Source organism: Lolium perenne, chromosome 1 (assembly GCF_019359855.2).
Source record: "Lolium perenne isolate Kyuss_39 chromosome 1, Kyuss_2.0, whole genome shotgun sequence".
NCBI lineage: Eukaryota > Viridiplantae > Streptophyta > Magnoliopsida > Poales > Poaceae > Lolium > Lolium perenne.
In genome coordinates this window covers 209571535-209583063 of record NC_067244.2, presented here as the reverse complement: position 1 = coordinate 209583063, position 11529 = coordinate 209571535, and positions in this window count along the sequence as shown.

Here is an 11529-nt window from a genome sequence, read left to right as displayed (position 1 = left end):
TTTGAATAAAATGGATCCTAGCATTCACTTTATGGGAGAGAGACACGCTCCGCTGTAGCATATGGACAAGTATGTCCTTGGTTTCTACTCATAGTATTCATGGCGAAGTTTCTCCTTCGTTAAATTGTTATATGGTTGGAATTGGAAAATGATACATGTAGTAATTGCTATAAATGTCTTGGGTAATGTGATACTTGGTAATTGTTGTGCTCATGATTAAGCTCTTGCATCATATGCTTTGCACCCATTAATGAAGAAATACATAGAGCATGCTAAAATTTGGTTTGCATATTTGGTTTCTCTAAGGTCTAGATAATTTCTAGTTTTGAGTTTGAACAACAAGGAAGACGGTGTAGAGTCTTATAATGTTTTCAATATGTCTCTTATGTGAGTTTTGCTGCACCGGTTCATCCTTGTGTTTGTTTCAAATAAGCCTTGCTAGCCTAAACCTTGTATCGAGAGGGAATACTTCTCATGCATCCAAAATACTTGAGCCAACCACTATGCCATTTGTGTCCACCATACCTACCTATACTACATGGTATTTTTCCGCCATTCCAAAGTAAATTGCTTGAGTGCTACCTTTAAAATTCCATCATTCACCTTTGCAATATATAGCTCATGGGACAAATAGCTTAAAAACTATTGTGGTATTGAATATGTAATTATGCACTTTATCTCTTATTAAGTTGCTTGTTGTGCGATAACCATGTTCACTGGGGACGCCATCAACTATTCATTGTTGAATTTCATGTGAATTGCTATGCATGTTCGTCTTGTCTGAAGCAAGAGAGATCTACCACCATATGGTTAAGCATGCATATGTTTTTTTTTTGAATAGTCACCGGGGGAGGGAGAAGACCCTCCACCTGAATTTGTATTCATTTTGCCTATAAGGCTTTGCAGCCTATTACAAGATGGGTTCAAGTGAACCAGAATTTTACATGGGAGAACTTGAGGGAAGACAAAACAAAAACACACACCAACACACACAACAAGGAGGATGGGGGTGGGGGAATAGGTGCACTTGAGAAGCACAACCGGGCGTGCGAGCACGACGACCATCACCAGGAAGACAGGCATAGGTAAATGCATCGAGGAGTGTCACTGTGCAATCGAAGGGCCTCACAATCCCGAGACTTTACAGGTTGCAGCACCACCACCTGCTTGCATGACGACTATCCCACAAGGTGGCAAACCAGGAGCATATGAGGATCAACGAGTGAAGCTGGCATAGTCGAAGGGCCTTACTCCGCCGAGAGAACGATGCAAACACGAAGCTCGCGCGGCTGATTGAGTGCCAGAACTGCGAGGAGTTTTTGCAACGCAATCGAAGGGCATCGCAAGACCGAGATTCCACCAACGCCACGAACCTTGATCGTGAACTCGGCCAAAGGGACAACCCAAGCACTTTGCGAGGTGGGGAGACGACCTGCGCCATCGAACGGGGCCGATCAGCCGAGATCGCACCAGTAACACGAAGCTCGCGACAAAACCGCAGCCCGTCACCATCAGATTTAGCCAAGCTTTGCACGACCAACAAGAGCTGAAGTCGAGGGCACCAACCAAGCCCAAAAATGCAGCCACCGAACAAGCAACACCTGGTTCACTTTCGACGCCTTCAACAAGGAAAACGGAGCCTGTGGGCGCCGTCGCCGCTGAGCTTTCGCTCGGAACCGCAGCAAGCAGCAGCTGACATAGTGCATCTCCACGACCACGCCCCCAACGAGGTTGAACGACGCCAAACAGCGTCGTCGTGGACGGCAATGGCAGAGACCAGAGCAGGGATTTCTCCCAGGAGACGCACCTCAATGGGAAGCCGCGCTGCCGTGCACCTGCAGGGGCCGCAAGCTCCACCACCTGCCAAGCCGAGAGGCCGCAGGGGGATGGCCGCCGGCCAGACCTTGCCCTGCGCATCGGGGAGGGTCGGATGCAGGGCGCGAAACGACCCATGGCGGCACGAGCAGGGGCTTCAGCCGTGCAGCCGGACCTGGAGCGGGGAGATCATCTCCGGTGCGTGCTCCGGGAGGGCGGCGACGTGCCGAGCGCGGTCGCCGGCTAGCGGCCGAGGTGGAGGGGCGAAGCGGGGGCGGGAGGGGCGGGGGCGGGAGCTGCAGTGCGCCAGGGACGAGTCCCGCCGCCACCAGCCGCCGGCGGGCTTTGCCCGTCGACGCGTGCCGGCGACGGCGAGGGGGCGTGGTGGAGGAGGGGTGCGGCGGCGGCAGATCTGGGGTTCCACCCGAGCCGCCTCACAGGGAGACGACGCGGGGGCTTTCGAACCTCCAAGCATGCATATGTTAGAGAAGAACATCGGGCCGCTAACTAAAGCCATGCTCCATGGTGGAAGTTTCAGTTTTGGACAACAATCCTCAAATCTCAAATGAGACAATTATTAATTGTTGTTATATGCTTATGCATAAAAGAGGAGTCCATTATCTGTTGTCTATGTTGTCCCGGTATGGATGTCTAAGTTGAAGAATAATCAATAGCGAGAAATCCAATGCGAGCTTTCTCCTTAGACCTTTGTACAGGCGGCATAGAGGTACCCCTTTGTGACACTTGGTAAAAACAATGCATTGTGATGATCCGGTAGTCCAAGCTAATTAGGACAAGGTGCGGGCACTATTAGTACGCTATGCATGAGGCTTGCAACTTATAAGATATAATTTACATGATGCATATGCTTTATTACTACCGTTGACAAAATTGTTTCATGATTTCAAAATCAAAGCTCTAGCACAAATATAGCAATCGATGCTTTTCCTCTATGGAGGACTATTCTTTTACTTTCAATGTTGAGTCAGTTCACCTATCTCTCTCCACCTCAAGAAGCAAACACTTGTGTGAACTGTGCATTGATTCCTACATATTTGCTTATTGCACTTATTATATTACTCTATGTTGACAATATCCATGAGATATACATGTTACAAGTTGAAAGCAACCGCTGAAACTTAATCTTCTTTTGTGTTGCTTCAATGCCTTTACTTTGAATTATTGCTTTATGAGTTAACTCTTATGCAAGACTTATTGATGCTTGTCTTGAAGTGCTATTCATGAAAAGTCTTTGCTATATGATTCACTTGTTTACTCATGTCATATACATTGTTTTGATCGCTGCATTCACTACATATGCTTTACAAATAGTATGATCAAGATTATGATGGCATGTCACTCCAGAAATTATCTGTGTTATCGTTTTACCTGCTCGGGACGAGCAGAACTAAGCTTGGGGATGCTGATACGTCTCCGACGTATCGATAATTTCTTATGTTCCATGCCACATTATTGATGTTATCTACATGTTTTATGCACACTTTATGTCATATTCGTGCATTTTCTGGAACTAACCTATTAACAAGATGCCGAAGTGCCGATTCTTTGTTTCTGCTGTTTTTGGTTTCAGAAATCCTAGTAAGGAAATATTCTCGGAATTGGACGAAATCAAAGCCCAGGGGCCTATTTTCTCACGAAGCTTCCGAAGTCCGAAGGAGAGACGAAGAGGGGCCACGGAGGGGCCACACTATAGGGCGGCGCGGCCCCCTTGGCCGCGCCGGCCTGTAGTGTGGGGCCCCGTGCCGCCTCTTGACCTGCCCTTCCGCCTATAAAAAGTCTCCGTGACGAAACCCCCGATGCGAGAACCACGATACGGAAAACCTTCCGGAGACGCCGCCGCCGCCGATCCCATCTCGGGGGATCCAGAGATCGCCTCCGGCACCCTGCCGGAGGGGAATCATCTCCCCGGATGACTCTACGCCGCCATGGTCGCCTCCGGTGTGATGTGTGAGTAGTCTACCCCTGGACTATGGGTCCATAGCAGTAGCTAGATGGTTGTCTTCTCCCCATTGTGCTATCATTGTCGGATCTTGTGAGCTGCCTAACATGATCAAGATCATCTATCTGTAATTCTATATGTTGCGTTTGTTGGGATCCGATGAATAGAGAATACTTGTTATGTTGATTATCAAAGTTATGCTTATGTGTTGTTTATGATCTTGCATGCTCTCCGTTACTAGTAGATGCTCTGGCCAAGTAGATGCTTGTAACTCCAAGAGGGAGTACTTATGCTCGATAGTGGGTTCATGCATTGACACCGGGACAATGACGAGAAAGTTCTAAGGTTGTGTTGTGCTGTTGCCACTAGGGATAAAACATTGATGCTATGTCTAAGGATGTAGTTGTTGATTACATTACGCACCATACTTAATGCAATTGTGCTCTGCTTTGCAACTTAATACTGGAGGGGGTTCGGATGATAACCTGAAGGTGGACTTTTTAGGCATAGATGCAGTTGGATGACGGTCTATGTACTTTGTCGTAATGCCCAATTAAATCTCACTATACTCATCATGATATGTATGTGCATTGTCATGCTCTCTTTATTTGTCAATTGCCCAACTGTAATTTGTTCACCCAACATGATGTTCGTCTTATGGGAGAGACACCTCTAGTGAACTGTGGACCCCGGTCCAATTCTCTTTACTGAAATACAATCTACTGCAATACTTGTTTTACTGTTTTCTGCAAACAATCATCTTCCACACAATACGGTTAATCCTTTGTTACAGCAAGCCGGTGAGATTGACAACCTCACTGTTTCGTTGGGGCAAAGTACTTTGGTTGTGTTGTGCAGGTTCCACGTTGGCGCCGGAATCCCTGGTGTTGCGCCGCACTACATCCCGCCGCCATCAACCTTCAACGTGCTTCTTGGCTCCTCCTGGTTCGATAAACCTTGGTTTCTTTCTGAGGGAAAACTTGCTGCTGTGCGCATCATACCTTCCTCTTGGGGTTGCCCAACGAACGTGTGAAATACACGCCATCACTGGTGAATCAAGAGCAGCAGAGGTACTCAGAGTTGTACCTTTTCTTGTAGTGGATGGTAATATGGCGACTTTAGAATCGCGAGTTTTACCCATGATGGAGAATTTGCAGCGAACAATATCAATCCAAGTGAACTTCCAAATAAATCTATGCTCCCCGGCAACGACGCCAGAAAACAGTCTTGATGACCCACAAGTATAGGGGATCGCAACAGTCTTCGCGGGTAGTAAAACCCAATTTATTGATTCGACACAAGGCGAGACAAAGAATACTTGAAAGCCTTAACAGCGGAGTTGTCAATTCAGCTGCACCTGGAAACAGACTTGCTCGCAAGAGTTTATCAGTAGTAACAATTTTATAGCAGTAGCAGTAGTGAAATAACAGCAGCAGAGTAACAAAGACAGCAGTAGTGATTATAGTAAACAGCAGGATTAAAATACTGTAGGCACGGGGACGGATAACGGGCGTTGCATGGATGAGAGAAACTCATGTAACAGTCATAGCAGGGCATTTGCAGATAATAATAAAACAGTGTCCAAGTACAAAGCAATCAATAGGCATGTGTTCCAATTATAGTCGTACGTGCTCGCAATGAGAAACTTGCACAACATCTTTTGTCCTACCAGCCGGTGTCAGCCGGGCCTCAAGGGAATCTACTGGATATTAAGGTACTCCTTTTAATAGAGTACCGGAGCAAAGCATTAACACTCCGTGAACACATGTGATCCTCACATCACTACCATCCCCTCCGGTTGTCCCGATTTCTGTCACTTCGGGGCCATTGGTTCCGGACAGCGACATGTGTATACAACTTGTAGGTAAGATCATAAAACAATGAATATCATGATGAAACAATAACATGTTCAAATCTGAGATCATGACACTCGGGCCCTAGTGACAAGCATTAAGCATAACAAGTTGCAACAATATCATCAAAGTACCAATTACGGACACTAGGCACTATGCCCTAACAATCTTATGCTATTACATGACCAATCTCATCCAATCCCTACCATCCCCTTCGGCCTACAGCGGGGGAATTACTCACACATGGATGGGGGAAACATGGCTGGTCGATGGAGAGGCGTCGGTGGTGATGATGGCGATGATCTCCTCCAATTCCCCGTCCCGGCGGAGTGCCAGAACGGAGACTTCTGGCTCCCGAGACGGAGTTTCGCGATGTGGCGGCGTTCTGGAGGCTTTCTGGCGACTTCGACTTCTCCGTGTGTTTTTAGGTCGAAGGCAATAAGTAGTCCGAAGGAGGGCGTCGGGGCCGACCGAGGCCGCCACACACTAGGGCCGCGCGGGCCCCTCCTGGGCCGTGCCGGCCTAGTGTGTGGGGCCCTCGGCCCCCCACCTGGCTTGCCCTTCTGGCTCCGCCAATATTCTGGGAAAATAGGACCTTCTGCATAAATTCCGAGGATTTTCCTGAAAGTTGGATTTCTGCACAAAAACGAGACACCAGAACAGTTCTGCTGAAAACATCGTTAGTCCGTGTTAGTTGCATCCAAAATACACAAATTAGAGGCAAAACAATATCATAAGTGTTCGGGAAAGTAGATACGTTTTGAACGTATCAGGGGGTCGCGGTGCCCCCCCTCCCCTCCCCTCCCCTGAGTTGGACAAATCATTAGAGGGGAGGACTTGCATGAGAAAAAATGCAGCAGACTAGTAATTTAAGAATATGTGTGTTAGTGCCAACATGTCTACACATCACGGCAACAAATATCCCATTATAATATCCCTTGAACACTACCCCATATCCCCCTTTACTACGATACAGCCAGGCCAAAAGCTCCCAGTAGATCATAGAACCTCTTCGTGATAGTTGATTTTTCTGCAAACGCCAACTACCTAAATTTCTATTATCTTGTACTCCGCCCCTGTTTAGCCTTCATTTTATAGCATATAAAGATCCCAATGCAAATGGAAAAAAGGGGTATTGAGAATAAAATGGAAGCAATGATCACCCTTTGATCCTCCCGCTCCATGAGAAGGCTGCTCAGACTTGTTACCATCGACGAAAACCTTTACAACGGGTTTAAATACCGTGATTTTACTAGTGAGAGTGTTGATGCTTAGATCCACGAGGAGAAGCATTGGAATCTCGGTTAGTGAAGTTGGTATAGCTCCTTTCAGATCGTTAACGGATAGAATAAACTCATGGGTTCCTTCTTGTGTTGTGGAGGTACTAAACTCCAGTTCCAATGTGCTATCCTCACTCTTTGGTTCACGCGAGAAGAGTGCTAACATCACAGAACAAAACAGGTTTTTTCTCAAAGGTTAGGAGGGGGCAGTGGCCCCCATAGAGTTGGAAAAATCATTGCAGGGGGAATAGGGAGTTGCATGAGAAAGAATACAACAGCCTAGTAATTTAAGAATATTGTGATGTTGGAATTTGGCTAGAAATTCGATCTCAACGACAAATTCCTGGTGCCCCTTGACTCTGTTAGTGCCAACATGACTACGCATCACGATAACAAATATCCCATTGCACCCCTTTTAAAACTACCCCATATCCCCCTTTACCTACGATAGGTCAGGCCAGAAGTTCTCAATAGCTCTTAGAACCTCCTCTAGTAGTTGCTTTTTTCTGCAAATGTCACCTACCTAAATTTCTATTAGCTTGTACTCCGCCCTGGTTTACCCTTCATTTTATAGCATATAAAAACCCCAAAGCAAATACAAAAAAAAGAGTATTGAGAAAAAAATGGAAGCAATGATCACAACATTCCTTTGCTTTGATCCTCCCGCGCCATGAGAAGCCGGCTAAAACCTGTTCCCATCGACGAAAACCTTCACAACGGATTTAAATACCGGGATTTTACTAGTGAGAGTGTTGTTACTTAGATCCACCAGGAGAAGCATTGGAATCTGGGTTAGTGAACTTGGTATAGCCCCTTTCAGTTGGTTACCCGATAGAATAAACTTATGGAGGCCTTCTAGTGTAACAAAAAATACAATTCTCGGTTATTGGACCTATAACCACTCCGACGAACACGAAGACGAACCAGATCCCAGGAGATCCGCCGGACACAAAATGCCACACACCCTCCGCTGACACTAGGCGCATCACCGGGGCGAGGATAGGACATGTAAAACATTATTCCATCAGGATTGTAGCCGCTACTATCCCAAAGAAGACACGGAAAACTAACCTAAAAAAGGGAAACCTCCCGCCAGGAGAGACCATGGTCCGCCATACCTCCGAGGCTTTAAGGCCACCGAAGGTGGAGCAGACCGGTAGCATCGCCGACGACGGGATGGAAGCCTAGATGGGTTTCACAGATCGTCTCTCTCCTCAAGGCGTACGCTAGGTAGCGGTTCGGTCATATAGCATGCGATTCAGAAAATGCTAAAACATCTTATGATTCGAAACAAACTTTTTTTTTGCGAATATGATTCGAAACAAACTGATAGATTTAAAGGCTGAAATTTGAACCATAGGAAGAGATTTTCAGTGGATTAACGTTCAAGCAAGTTATACATATCTCATCTCGCCCTTTCCGTCAGACATCAGTAAATTGAAATGAAAAATTAGGCTCGGGCCGAAAACAGAGATGATGACAAATTATGGTTGCGCTCCGGTGTTCCAGTGGCTCCCGAAGGAATAAACTCATGACCTTCATACTGATTGGATACTTGCATATTAAAATTGGCTGAACCCTATCTCCCGCTACAGTGCAGATAGACGATTTCTGAAACTCCCCTCGCGAACCACCTCGCCGCCGCGAGATCCGGCCGATCCCTCGCCTCCGACGGCTGCTCCGGCGGCGGGAGGGCGGGGAATCGCCGGATCCCGGCGTGTACATAGTGTAGGTTCCCGTAGGTGGCTTGCCGGCGGCGTTTTGGTGACGGCGGCGCGGTCGGTGTGGCCTTTTGCAGAGGCGGGCGTCCTCACCGGTGGTGGTGCTCTCAGGAGCGCGGCCGCGGCCCGGCCTCCTTCCTGGCGCTCGCAGCTCGGTGGAGCTGTGGTGCGCCTCCTTCCCGTGCCGGAGTTCGAGGAGCGGCGACTCCGGTTGTTGAAGATTCGGAAGCGGCGGGTGATGCGAACCAGATCGACGGCGTCGGCGGCGTTGCGGGGTGGAGGCTTTTCGGAGCTGAGGTTCGTCGACTTCCCGTCCGCCATGGGACTCCTTCCAATCCAAGGTTTCAGAGGAGGAGCGGCGGCGGCGCGCCAGCGGCACGTCTTCTTCGGCGACGACGACGTTGAGGTCCTTCTGGACTGGGTTGTAATTTTCTTGTTTTTCAGGGACTGTTCTGTAAGGACTCTGGTTTAATAACACGTGTTTCTTCTCGCAAAAAAAATTAGAAAATTAAATCTGAGGCTTCTGTTGAGCAACCATGATATCGGAGCAATGTACCTGGAACCGGTAAAAGACCCCTCACGAGTAGGCAGCCGCAGTTGGCACCAACTCCTCTATCCCAAGCGGGGTCTCGTGTCAGTAGGCAGGCCATGGTTTCAATGCCTTACTGCAAATCGGTAAAGCGCCTCTATTATTTCACAAAATTAGCAACTCCAACAGGCTGTGTGAGCTACTTGAGGCTCGTTGTTTGCACAGTGGAGTGCGGACGGAGCGTGCCTCGCTGAGATCATGAAACGGGGGACTTCTCGATGATTAGTTTTCAGTATGTATGCTATGCGCATCATACTACACTCTGACACGACGATCATATACCTCTGCCCTGCAATGTACAATTAATTAGTCGAGTACGCTACCCACCGCAAGTCAACAGATACGTAAAAGTTAAACTTGGTCCTAACATTGGCGAATCATTGATAATCTAGCGTAGAGTAGCCAACACTCAACATTTGCTACTAACGTTGGGGTGAATCATTGATAATCTAGGAGACCACGACACGAAGGATAACTTTATTTAACGCTATATTTTATACTCGTCTCTAGCATGGCCGATTCCATCTTATTCTTGGCAGTTTGCACAACATGACAAGATTCGTTTGGAACAAAGGGCAAACAAATGGATTTTTGGTAACTGGATTCTCATTAAAAAAAACCTTCACATGACATGAATGACAATGACTTGTAAGAGCAACACCAACTAGGTAGATAAAACAGAAGGCTCGAGCAGAGCTCGGCTTTAAATTAATAAAGCCCCAACGGCAGCATTTATATATCCCACACAACACGAACAAGACCAGACACGATGGAGGGAAGCTCCACCCAACCACAAGCACAAGATACAGGACCTGGACACCAACTAGGTAGATAAACGAGTGGGTAAACCAGAACCAAATACCAATTATTCTCAGCTCCTTCCCTATGTGTCGATATAGAACTAGAAAGAGAGAGGGAACGTGAGCTTGATGAATCACCAGTTCACCACCCTCTTCTTTCCCAGCTGTCATCACAATCTTCCTCTCCGTGATGGGTGCCACGAGATTGGACGAGCTAGACCAGGTTTATGCCAATCTTAGACATACTTAATACAAACAATCATTGTTGTATTGCTTTCTAGTGAAATTATGTTATATGGATGGTGCGTTGGAGAGAAATATTTATGATTATAGAAAATGAATAATAAATCGATAAAGAGAAAATCAATAAATGGAAGTGAAACTTTGCGAGTGAGATTTAGTGAGTGCGTTCAAGTGAGAGAAATAGGGGATGGGGTGGTATTTTGGTGGTAGTACTCAAATGCATGGTGGTACATAATGAATGCCTCAACTATAACCTGATGAGTCACTTGCCCTGAGTAAGCTGCAAGATCCTTCACAGATCACTGTGTCTAGATCATGCAACAGATTTGAAAGATGATGGCAACCCATCATTAATCAGTAATCAGAAAAGAACCTGGAGACTGGAGAAGATGAATATGGCTAATCTATTTCTAAAAAGAAGTTCTTAAATGGAAGCAACTTCAAATGCTTAAAATGATCTCACGGAGTAGCGTTGTATATAAAAGTATCATCAACGAAGACCAAGATAAATCCATATTGGATCAACAAGTATGCAATGAAACAATGAGTGTTTGTTATGGTAAATTTGAAGGACATGATGGATTGTGGATTTTTGTATCCATCATTTTCACATAGTTTGTTCTATTTATTGCGAACTAAATTTGCACTAGGTTGTTTCTTTTTATGTAAATAGTTTATGATGTAGCTCGAGAGGGTATGATTTATTTTTATGAAATTCTATACAAATCAAGCGTTGGATCTACTTACATTCAAGCCTCTATACAATGATTACGAGGATCATCAATTACTAAAAACTGACATATATTTTGTGGTGACACACATCGACCAATCCGGAAAGACCACTCTTTCATGTAAGGATTCGGAACCGCCGCACCGATGAGAAATTGGTGAACGAGGTTTGGTGAATGGGTTGAATTTGCTCCAAGGATTCATCTAAAAATCATGAGTGGCATGCAAGCAATATTAGTATGATTTATCTCCCTCTGTTTTTTTACTTCTCATGAGAAACCGTTGCTTTCTCGAGTTTTCTGTTTTTTTCTTTGGGTATTTTTGGTCTGCGGGATTTAAAAAGCATGAGGACATATCAAAAGAAGTAAATTCAGATGTTGTGTCAGGTTGAATCCTACATGAACTGGAAATGCAGAATCCAAAACCAGGAAATAAACACATGAACTATCCTACCTATGGTCCATGATATAGTTGCTATGAAGAGAAATAAATTATTCATCAATATGAACTCAATCGAAAAATTCATTTGAAATAGCATG